The 12585-nt window shown below is 34.9% G+C and overlaps 1 protein-coding gene across 3 annotated transcripts in view; it reads right to left on the minus strand.

Annotated features, from left to right (window-relative positions):
- The window catches only part of LOC113230231 (myosin-IIIb-like), a 35716-nt gene extending 32896 nt beyond the window's left edge, over positions 1 to 2820 (minus strand). For all 3 annotated transcript variants that reach the window (XM_026464061.1, XM_026464063.1, XM_026464064.1), the window contains exon 1: positions 2670 to 2820. The gene's annotated coding sequence lies outside the window, so the exon portion shown is untranslated. The remainder of the gene's footprint in view (positions 1 to 2669) is intronic.
- Positions 2821 to 12585: the final 9765 nt, after the last annotated feature.

Genomic DNA, 12585 nt, shown 5'->3' on the forward strand with positions numbered 1-12585 from the left:
AATTTTATTGTTCCTTTATTGTGCTTTTAATTTAGTCAGGATAGAGTTATGTTTGTCCGTAAACTCGCCTAGTGGAGACTAAAGACGTGAACGAAAATGATATTAAGTCCTTAAAAATATCCACATTATAACGTTCGGGAAATAAATGAGAGTTCAACTTTTTACTGACACGCGTAATTGACTAAGAAGAAAAACAGTTCGTTCTAATTCACGGAATATCTTATCTACATTATTAGGGTGAAGTCCTGTGCCAATTCGATTAATAAAATAAGTATTTTTTTTAGGGTTACGTTTGAGGTAGGATACGCTAAAAGACCTAATACCTTTCAGCGTATTCCATTTCAAACGTTATTGATATACATTCTAACAAAGATTTACATTTCCGGAAAACTTTACAAGAATAGAGAAAATTCATAATAATAGAAAAAAGTAATTTTCCAAGTTTGTATGTTCCAAGAATAAATTCAAAAAGAATTTAAAATTCAGGAATAATCATATGCGAGATATGCTAAAAGCACATTTCTAGTAAATGTTTCCAATTTCCTCAGGAATCCTAATAACCTGCATTGACCTAGAAATCTGAACTGTCGACCTGACAACTTGGTCGGAACTTTCTAGTGTTCCTGACAAAAGGAATTCGGGAGACATTCCGGTTTAGAATGTTTGCTATCAATTACATGATTACACATGGATAGATGGCTGATGTAGTAGTCGCGAAGAGACTGGAAGCAGAAGGCATGGATTGATTAGAGTGGCGCCTTGGATAGCCTTGGAGCCAACAACGATTTTAAAAATTTATACCATTATACTAAATTATAGTAAAATCGATTATTTTCACATTAATTTTGGCAGTAGGTATAGCATAAAGTATGTACCAATTATAAAGTTTTTTAGTTTTCTTATTCCTTTTTTAATTCGATTAACCGTGAACGTTAATTCGACACAACAGTTGCACACTTTGACAGCTTGCATGTTCTCTTACCATTTAAAAATTAAGACATTTTCCTGGTAACATATATTAGTTTTTTTGGAATACGTATGTTGTGTATCATAAGAAATTTCATTTTTAAAAGAGATCAAAATTAGTTTTAATTTTTTGTATCTACCTCAGTGAAAAACCTTAACAAATGAAACCATATAATTATGTCCATATCAACAAAACATTTAGTAACACGTTTTTCTTCAATCCATAGTCACTACATGTTTAACATGTTACCAGGTGAATTAAGTAGAAGTACAATAATAAATACGTCATGAAAAGAAAAAAAAACAAAGCATGTATGTAACATACAGTGTGTGTCAAATTAGTGTGGTTATTCAATTTTTACACTTAACATTTAAATTCAACTCTACTTGTTATCGTAAGACAGTCCAAAGTGTAAAGCTGAGTATTCGTGAGGCATCCTCGTAAGTTACGAATAAGGATATTCTCATGGATGAATATATTTCTCATAATACCACTGCACAATAAGCATTGTTGGTATAAGCTATATATTTTTCACAAATCAAATAAAATAAAATCAAATCAAATCAAAAGAATACAAATCAGTATACATTTCTTTACATATATCTGTATTATAACCATGTGTTTCGATGAATAAAATATATATTTATGCTCACGTACGAATAATAAAATTTCAATGACTTGATACGAGTACACGTGGGCAATGGCCCATATTCATATATTTGGTATATTTGACCAAGCTCTACAGGTTTACTTTTAATTCAAGTTCCGGTTTTGAAAGATAAGGGTGCTGGTGAAACTACAGGCACATGGAACTTGTCAACGTATATCTCATGGTGACGGGCGCAGTGGCAGTGCAACGTCTTCTTCTTTGTCTTTGTGATTTAAAACTCCGAGTGACATTGCAACTGTTACGGACAAGTGTCGTTTACCACCAGGTGCACGACTTGTTCGTCCAGTCATCTGATATTATAAAAAAAAAAACCTTTTAAACACAGCATTTCTATACGTTTTGGACAAACAACTTAAATTCCATTTATTTCCAAAATTGTGTCGACGTCCACTGGAACCTTGCATCTTGCAGTGATTCATCGATTTAGTTTGACATATTTAACGTAAAAAAACTAGTGTGATATTTCAATTATTAAAGAACAACATTTGTTTGTTTTAATGATAGGAATGCGGTGGTTACAAATAGCCATTTTTAGAGAGAGGGTGGCTGTAAACAAAATAGCCCGTCCACAATTCAGCTGGATATCGTACTTGTGAAACTAAGCCATACAAAATTGAGCGTGCACATTTTGCAAATAATTTTTGTTTTGTGTTTTGAAAAAATTGACTGAAGTTTTTAGTTTACATAAGTACGATCACCAGGTCAAACGTGATCGTATTTTGTTATACCTACCCAATAAAACAAAACTACGCGATAAATCGATCTAAAGATCCAAAAAATAATTTCACCTCCAGTGAGTAGCAATCATGGAAAAAGTTGTCTTGCATTAATTATCCTATTTATATGCAGTATTATTGCCAAGTACTCATGGAAATAGAATATAAACCAGGAAAAACGCACTAAAATTACTAAATACCTTGCGTAAAGTACGTGATAATAAGGTACTTACAGTATTTATTAATTATAATTAATGCTATTTTTTCTAGGGACAGTGATAGAATAGCTGCACTTACAGCACTAAAACGAACTTACCCAAAAATTAGGGATGTCCTAAGTGCAGCTGCAGTAAAATTCGATGTCGATATTAACCAAAATAACACATCCACTTATCATAAACTTTATCGAAGTCTGTTGAAATAGAGGTTACCGGCATTTCCCTCTGCGCAGCGCGAAACGAGCGCGCGGCGACGTGTTCCGACACATGTGAAATCAGCTGTGGCTCTCGACCGGCTAACGGAACGGCCCTCCCCACCCACGCCGTCCCTGCCAAGACGTATCTGCGGTTGCCTACCTCAAGAAACCTCTGGCCAAGTATGCACTTCACTAACCCATCTTCCAATCTAGCGCCAAGACCTTCAGCAAAAACTAAATTTGCATAGGTACTTCCAATTCTAGCTCGCCCAGATAAGCTCCAGATAAGATAATAGAAAATTATTTATTTACAGATAAACACAACAAATGTCTTAAACATTTGGACAATTTGTTATTTGTGCGTGACTTTATTGGGAAATCTTATAGCATTTCATTTAACGTAAACTTCGTTCACATATATATACGATAAGATATCATGTAGAAACATGCTTTACACAATACGTAATGACGTCTCTATAAAATTTAAAATGAATTATGGGATGGGCAGAGTTACAGTGAAGAAATCTTTTCAAATTTAGGATGTCCACTTGATTGTACGATGTTGTTTTATAAACCACTAAAAGCGAAATTCTTAGAGCAATATCAATATTAAAGTACACTTATTATTGTAAAAGTTGCGTAGTTCAAAAGTCAATTTTTCTTCTGAATTGAAGCAAGAATATAAGGAATCCTAAGTTCACCGGTAAGAATTTTCCTTTTTTTCACTTGTGTATGTGCAATATGTATTTTTAAATACGAATTCTGTTGCGCTCCCAATTAATTAGTATCTCACAGTTTTTCCTGTAACCCGAAGGTTGCCTGGAAGATATTGCTATATAGAAATAAGGCCGCCTGTTGTCTTTCTAATTTTTGTATTTTTTTGTATTTGTCCTAGTGTGCAATAAATAATATTTGTTTTGTATTGTATTGAATCTATCGAAAAGTATAAAAACGTGCTTACATAAACTACTTTTGCATTACTCAAGATGATAAAATAGCGGCTCTTCCAAATGGCAATTGGCTATGTCGAATTGATTACAAGATTAATAAAATAATTGCTGCAGTTAGAGTTCCTCCACATTCGTATATTCGACCATCGTTTCGTGTCTTTATGCAATTATTACATGTTGCTTAGAATTTTATTGAAATTGACAAAACTGTATATCTACTTGGAATCGTAACTTGTAGAGCTACTTCGTGTTTTCTATTTTCATTAATTAGATTTCATTGTTCAAAATACTTGATATGTAAGAAATTCAATACTAATTGCATTCTTTGGTTGTAATCGCATATACGTCGTATACAGCACTAACACTGCTATTCAGCAGTTAGTTTATTTTACGGTTTATCCATATTTATTCACACATCATCGTCTACCCATACATAGTACAGTAGGCCCATTGCCAAGCACTTATTTCTATTAAGGAATGGGTCTTAGGTCGTAGTTTGCCACACTTTATACGGGTAGGGATCTTCTCATCATAAGAAGATCCCTTCCCGTATTAAGCGTGCAAAACTACCTCATATCGATTGCGGTCCTTCTCAGACATGCTGATTTCATTACGATTATTAGCATGTCAATAATAAAGGCGAGGATAAAAGATAGATATAGGAAAAAAGAGGGTAAAATGACATTTGCCTTTAGGCTAATGTTCAACGGGACGTTCTCATGGTTTCATCTCTTTATTTGCCCGATTTTCTTATATGGCAATCAAAGCCAAAAATACATAACGAGCGCAACGATTACTTTACTTTTGTATGAGAAAACGTTTGAGCAGTGTCGTGATCTCGAGATTCGAGTACCGAATCCACGGCTAATCCGCTTTGCTCTACTAACGGTCGTGGCTCTTTATTAGGGTACTGTTTTATGGGAAACGGTTAGCCCTAATATGGTAGTTCATAATAGTGAGAAGGAAATGTTCTCACACTAAATGATTCGTTATTTTTAATCTTGGTAGGCTATGAATAAACGTCAAGCTACTCAAGCAAGTATGACAAGCTCATTATGCGAGACATCCAAATAATGCTCTATTACGCATTTTTTTTGCTGCAATTCGTAATTATTTTAGTCACGTAGTAGGAATAATACCTTAGTTGTCAAAATGAATGTTATCATTACGGAACCAATGCTTTACAGTGCGTATGGTGTATTACCACGACGCGTGACCGCGACCAGATGCTATCTACACAGTCACCTTGATCTTTACTCAAATTTGTGGACACGAGGCTCATTGATACTGTACTTAAGACGACGACTAGAGTACTAGAATTTAACAGTTGCTCGTACATGTCCACATTATCTTAAAGTTTATAGCAACAATTTTATATAAAACCGTCAATGTATTAGTTTAGTTTTGTATTGAAACCTACTAAATGGATTTGATTAATACGGTCAATAGAGTACCACGCGACCTTCTACTTGCCTTTTACGCGGCATATTGTCAATGGTCACCTTCAATTTTATTTTAGAAAAATAAAATCGGAAAAGATTCACCTTGAGTCAATTAGCGCCAGTCGTAGTTAACTACATTTATTGCGGCAACAACTGGTAAATAAAGAAGTAAATAACGCGCTAACTAATTAGTATTGTTTTACCCACAATACATGAATTCCGCATTACGGAATTGATTAATTACTAAACGGTCGGTGCGTATTACTCGAAAAACATTTTGCGGACTTTGTTTAAAGACATTGTAGGGCATTCATATCTATCACGGCATTTCCTAGGGAAACTAAAGCCATGGGCAATAATCTTGTAGAAATCGGTCGAACTAGAAATCTGACGTTTATAATATGGTGCAGTTCAATAATTCACCGCAAATAGCTTTTATCTACATGACATAGACCAAACATAGACCACTGGGGAATTGTGAGCGGTGCCCAAGTATGTGTAGTGTTGAGTTACTCATAATCGAGGCAACTCGTTTGTACCACTCGCTTGATTAGTTTGTCACAACACCTCATGTCATAAAAATGTCCCACCTCACACCTCACCTCATATCATAGCCTCATGTCACAGCCTTACTCAAGTCACACTGCTTGAAATTCAACAAATGCAACAATGGTTGGTCCTGCACTATCCGCTGTTTAGCTGATTCTACATCATATGATAATACTACCACAGTACTAAATGAAATTAGCATTTATTTATACTATATCATAGCATTTCAGTTATTGATTAATATCATTATGTTATAAAAATGTGCTTAATATTCCCTGTTTGTTGAGTCATTGCCGTAGGTGCAAACATTCTTACCACTACTGCACTTCATTTGAAGTAGGACATTGTACCGCCTCATTTTTTCAAATGAGGTACTCCCTCAAACTCATTTTAATTTCGTGTCCTAACCAACACTAAGTATGTATAGTGATTCTAATTACATTAACATAATTTGATTCAGTCTACATTTCCAAGTAAAAGATAAGAGAAGCTATTATCTTCCAATAGACTACAATGTATAGTTTTCGCCTCATATTTATAACAATTTTGACCCCAGCAAAGTTACATGTATTTAATGAAATAACAATTGCTAAACGAATACCGTTTTAACCGTTAAATAATATTTAATATATACGTTAAACTTCAAAACATTGTTTTCTTGACATAATAAATGATAATTTTGTTTTAACTGACAATATAATTACATTACATTAGAATGTAATTAGTCTCATCACGATGGTAATTATAATGTGTAAATGTGCCTGTGTATCTGTGAGATCTAGTTATCTGCGTTTACGCTCATCACACATAATTAATATTTTAATGACCGGTATGAGTTGACGTTGCGTGTGAGATGTTTTCTTGTGACCAATCGAGCGAGAACCAGCCTCATATTTTAAACTCTGGAAAATTGATATCTGACACCAAAAATGCAACTTTAATAATTTTAATTGATCGATGAGATTTCCATTCGTTACTTGGTATAAATAATTTTTTGAAATCTTTTGATATAGGAAATGAAACTATTTTTCCGGATTTAAATCGCGTATATTTGTTTTTTCAAACAAACCGACGTTTCGGGCCGTTTACAGGTCCGATGGTCACGGTTGACTGAGGTGGTACAGTGTTCAACCAGTTATGTCTAATATTGATGCAAACCACCCTATTTTTTCACTATAGTTACAATAGTTATTAATTAAATTCCTTATTTTTACTTTTACAAAGAAGACATTCAAATTATTGTATTGAATGAATTTTTATTAAGTTCGTTTTATTATTGATTATTAATAGAAATTAGAATAAACTAAAACATATTAATTAGTATGCATATTAAATAGTATATATAATGCAGTCTTATGTCTGTAATACTGGATCCCAAACTGGTGGTACGGAGAAACCATCTTTCCTGTGGAAATTAGGATGTTTTTTAATTTCAATGGCCTCTCGCAGCATCCTGGGTAGATAACGGACTTCTTTTGCAAGGACCTGGGGGTTTGTCAAAATTCATTGAATGTGTAGGTTTATCCATGACATGCTCGCAGACTGCAGACTTGTTTACGCGACGGTGGTGTTTGACATCAGCTATATGTTCTTTGACGCGGGTACAAATACTTCGCTTTGTTTGTCCAATATAAGAGAGACCGCACTCACAGTCAAGCTTGTAAACTCCTGCATCCTCTAAGGGGATGTTACATTTCACGGGTCTCAGGAACTGACAAATCTTCCTCAGGGGCTTGAAATAGGTCTTGATAGATGCACGCCTGAGGACTCTTCCAATCATGTCTGTAACACCTCTCACGTAAGGTAAGATGGCAGGTCTTGGTGGTTTCACACGGGGCCTGCGGGATTGGCTAGGAATCTTCAACTTATTCACATGTAGGACTTGCTTTATGTGCTGAAGTTCCCCTGCCAGATGATTACTGTCGCAGACACCATGTGCTTCTTTTGATATTTCTCTATGAAGAAGCAGTTGGCGGCAGCTACTCTTGGAAATCGCACTGTAATAAATATTTTTAATAATAACGCACACACTCAACATAGCCCCGCACTAGGAAACCCTGTATCGCGGGTGCGATGGACACACACATAGACATCTACATCATCGAACCTAGGACCTCTGCGTAGCAGTCCGGCATGGAAACCGTTAGGAAAAACCATATAAAGCCGATTTATATGATTTTTTTGTACAGATTTTATTGTAATTTGTCAATACATCAAGATTGTATCTAGATAGATGTATAAAAGGTATAATCGCAAAATACTAACAACAACAAAGAACTGTATTTTTTACAACTTTTGTTTCATGACTTTTAATAATTCATCAGATTTTACTTTCGTACAAAAAAATTAGATCGCACTAAACGGTGATAATTCTGTGCGGTAACAAAAGAAAGAACTAGCGTAAATATCAATATAATTCAAAATCCAGGAGCGGGCGAGGGGTGGTCGGGGAAGACGCTTGCACATTTGAATTTACTACCAAATCAGATCTAAAAGTGTCAGATAGTACAACAAAAACTTAAAGTTTATTTTTGGTACATTTCTCATGTTTTGTATAAAATCATGAAACAAAGTTGTTGTTTATGATGTTAGTAATATAGTCTTGCGTGGTTGTTCATATTTTACAAATACACTTTATATTTCAGAGTTCCAGAAACTTGCATTATTTGCTTTCAAGAGTCTCTTGAAGTATAGTACTAGGACGTTCTTATGTACATTAGAAGATGATCAAAGTGTTTCATCATGTTTCGTTATAGAAAGTACGTGGTGGTTCATATTTCAAAGTTCATGGCAGACATGTTTCTTTATTTACAGATTTAGAAAAAGTTTTCAATAAAATATATACTTGTTTTATGCCACTGCACAACTACTTTATTAAGAAGCGGTCTTAACTGCACCTCAATTTTAGCATGAATAAGTTATGTTTACAGTATAATAAAATCATTGACTCGCAACGTTTTCTCTTTGGCTTTATTATAAACATACAGATTTAATAAAAATCACGATTGCCTTTCCACGCTAGGTTCATCGTACAATAAACAAGCGTATCTCTGAATGTAGATTGCAGTGTCGTTGTTATAGCCGCAAAACAAATTGCCATAATTTATCATATGTCTGGTCGTCTATCCTAATCGGCGAAGGCGCGGATTTCACTATTATTGCTATCATAATATATAATAGGTGCTTAGCGATAGCAACTTTCGTTTCGTAGGGTATGTACAAATACAGTTATTTTGATAGAAGGGAAAAGTTTATGGAACAACCTACCGCAAGCTATAAGACGTGGCTAGACGTTTCACAAATTTAAGCAATAGCCCCCTTTACGCAATCACTGTATCGCGGGTATCAGAAGCGTACAGGGTTGCGCGCAAGATTACCTGCACGCGCAATCGTGCGCGGTTACCTGTTTAAATTTTTTTAAGCTAACGTTCTTTCCCGTGCGACTACTCATGTTAATTTTTGTTAAAACGGAAAGAGCGTCCGTGTAAAAGCTAATAGCGCAGGAATGACCGCGTGAAACTGGCGCGTATTGGAGTGCGCGATTGCGCGCGCGCCTGACAGCACAATATCGTGTGATCTTTCCCTTTTCCTTCCAATGTGTTTACACGCGCGCTCAGTCGCTCACGATTGCTTATCACGTGTGACAGAGTGTCTGTGTAAAGGCCGCTAATTGGTAAATGAACATTATTTTATAACTTAGTTAAGTATTCGTCATCAAAATAAAAATAATATGCATGGTATATGCATATATATATTATCGTTTATAAAGATATATGAATGTTGAAAGATAATTATTTCAAAATTTTTTTGTTGGATAGTTAGTAATATAATAATAAGTATTTTTAACCACATCGAGTGTCGTTTTGTAACTTTTTGCTCAATTGAGACTCGCTTCGATCCTGCCGTCAAACGGTATATACAGTTTTTTAGGACTATATTTAGTTATGTGTATGTGTACCCCTTTTTAAATTCTAAAAAAATTAAATAAAAAAGAACTAAAGTATAACAGGTAGATACACAAAAAATGTTAAAAAGTTTATAAGTAGAAAATTTCGTCGAGGGCCGTACTACAGTTTTACAAGCCATTTTGTGATACTGTGACCGTAGTCTGGGGCATCGTGCCTAGAAGTTACGTAGTTACATTAACAATAAACAGGTTCAGGCGTTACACTTATTAATTAACTTATTTTATTCCTTTATACATACATATTTAGTATATAGCAATGTGTACGTATGTTATGGTTCTAAAGTAAGTTTTATGAAGTTTATTAAGAATATATTCGGTTCAACATTATACACCATTTAGCTGCTTTGTGCACCATTAGCTGCCCTTCAACTGTAACTCTGTAATCATTTTTAAGGTAGGCTAGAATGGATCGCTATCTAGCAATAAGGCGATAGCGATAACGATATCACCTACACTGTATTTTGTATCATCACTGTTTTTTTTGTGTGCAATAAAGCTTATTCTATTGTATTCTATTCTACTCTAAGTACCTAATAAATTCGAAACAAATATACTTCTATACGTATATTCCTCCTATGACATTTTGATGTTCCATAACACTTACATTTTTTATAACCGTCGTACTTTTACTTTGTATTGGAATTCTTATTTGTGTTATTGTAGTCAATTACGGACAACTTAACGGCCGGTTTATGATGAGCTGGGACTGGACACAGACATTCAATTTCGGCATAGTCACTGGGTTTGGCCCAATGCGGGTTGTTAAGTCCCAATGCGGGTTGTTAAGTCCCCAACTACTATGGACTAAGCCCTCGCCTGAGAGAAGACCCGTGTCCAGTAGTGAGACGTATAAATTAGTTGATGATGACAGGGTTTGTGTAGACGATGGAAAGCGAAACACAGCTCTGAAGCCAATGTCAAGAATATCAATGCATATATTCTATTTTTTCCATTCAGTGTTGTCGTTAAAACCACTCGCAATAATTATCTTTCAAATCTTCTCTGATAAATATTTGTTTTTCTTAATATCTGCCAAGTTTTGAACAGAAAGATAGAAAATAAATGCTGTCGGGCGGTTAGCTGACAGCTCTGAATTTAAACTATAATAAGATTTTTAATTAGAGCTCGTAAATTGATAGCTGATAACGTGATATTGAAAAATAATGTCACCATGTTTATTGCATACTGATGTGTTTGGTTTAGTTCACAACGAACTCACTGCAAGAGAATCAGTAAAAAAAACGGTAAAGATTTTTAACTATTAATCTGCTAAACAAACAATACTTCTGTAATTTCTATTTTACCTATCTTATCTTATCTGTAAGATACTGAGAGTCGTATTCCAGAACTCTACTCAATGCTCAAGTCAGGATCTGAGTATGATTTCAAGCACTGGAAATACGACCCTAATGGCAGGGACTTGAGTATGATTTGGAGTGCTTTAAACCATACTCAGATCCTGACTTGAGTATTGCAGTGAGCACTGAAAATCATACTCAAGTCCTTGCCATTAGGGTCGTATTTCCAGTGCTTGAAATCATACTCAAGTCTGCTCAAATCCTGACTTGAGCATTGAGTAGAGTTCTAGAATACGACTCTGAGTGAGTCAGTGAAGTCAATCCTTTAGACAACAGTAAATTTATTTCATCAGAAATAAGCAACACACTAAAGATTACCTATTATTTCTAATTGAAAATCTAACTATAATGTCTACACAAGTCGGTGTTGGACTTAACTTACTGTATTATCCGAGTGTAAAGCAGGCTTAATATAAATTAGAGAAACAGTTTATCAATACTTACTTTTCTACCTCCCTTCTTTCTATTAGATAATTTTAATCCAACTGTAGGCTTTATGGTTTACGTATGAATATAAATTATGTAATAGGTACCTACTCAATGCAAAGACCATTTAACATAAACATTGGCAGTTTACAGTGCGCAGTGGTAAAGGAAACGGATGTGGGTATGGCTTATGCGTTTTGTCGCTCATGCATTAATCATGTGTATTAACTGCAGCTTTGATAGCTTCGTAAATTTTATAACCAAATTCGGAAATGGAATACTTTGTTAGTACATGGCCTTGTTATTACAACGCACATAAGGTATCTCTCCATTAATATATTCTTTAAATATAATGTAAAGCAAATGTGGATAGTAATAGTAAAAGTCGATCTAACATAACAGTGCATCCTACGGCAATAGGACACGGAGGGAAAGTAGATTAACAATAAGTTATTATGCTTCACGTAGACATTGTTTTATTTTTCAAAGTAAGTCAAAGATGCTATTTCCAGATTAAGCAAACAATTTAAAAGTAACAAAATTATGTGTCCATGAAGCAAACTTTCCAATCTACAATATTTTTAACAGCAATAGAGCTCCTTTTGAAAGAGTTTGTCCAGGCAAGTACTACTACCTTATCTATTTCTACCACCAAGCTGTAATGTGAGCATGACTGTGTTTCAGTTTTGAAGGGTAAGGGTGAAATTACAGGCATATGGGACTTCAGGGTGACGGGCGCTATGGCAGTGCAGATCTTTGCGATTTAGAGTTCTCAGTGGCACTGCAACAGCGTGTCGCTTTCCACTAGGCGCACGACTTGTCCGTCCCGTCACTAATTATCATAAAAAAACTACTTTCCTTCCATGTCCCATAGACGTGACTATACTTCCTTTATATATCAGCAGATTGAAAATATCTTTAAAAAACTCCAGATCAAAAGTAACGAGAATAAACCGCCGTGTAAGCAAAGAGCGGCGATGTGAGGAGACAAAACGATAGAAGTATGTCGGTAATGTAACGAAATAAAAGTTAAGGACTTAAGTAGAGATCGAGTTCTTAGGTTTTCACGATTGTTACACATAGGAAATGAAACTATTTTTCCGGATTTAAATCGCGTATATTTGT

The sequence above is a fragment of the Hyposmocoma kahamanoa genome, unplaced genomic scaffold, assembly GCF_003589595.1.
Source record: "Hyposmocoma kahamanoa isolate Upper Pololo Valley unplaced genomic scaffold, ASM358959v1 63, whole genome shotgun sequence".
In the NCBI taxonomy this organism is placed as follows: domain Eukaryota; kingdom Metazoa; phylum Arthropoda; class Insecta; order Lepidoptera; family Cosmopterigidae; genus Hyposmocoma; species Hyposmocoma kahamanoa.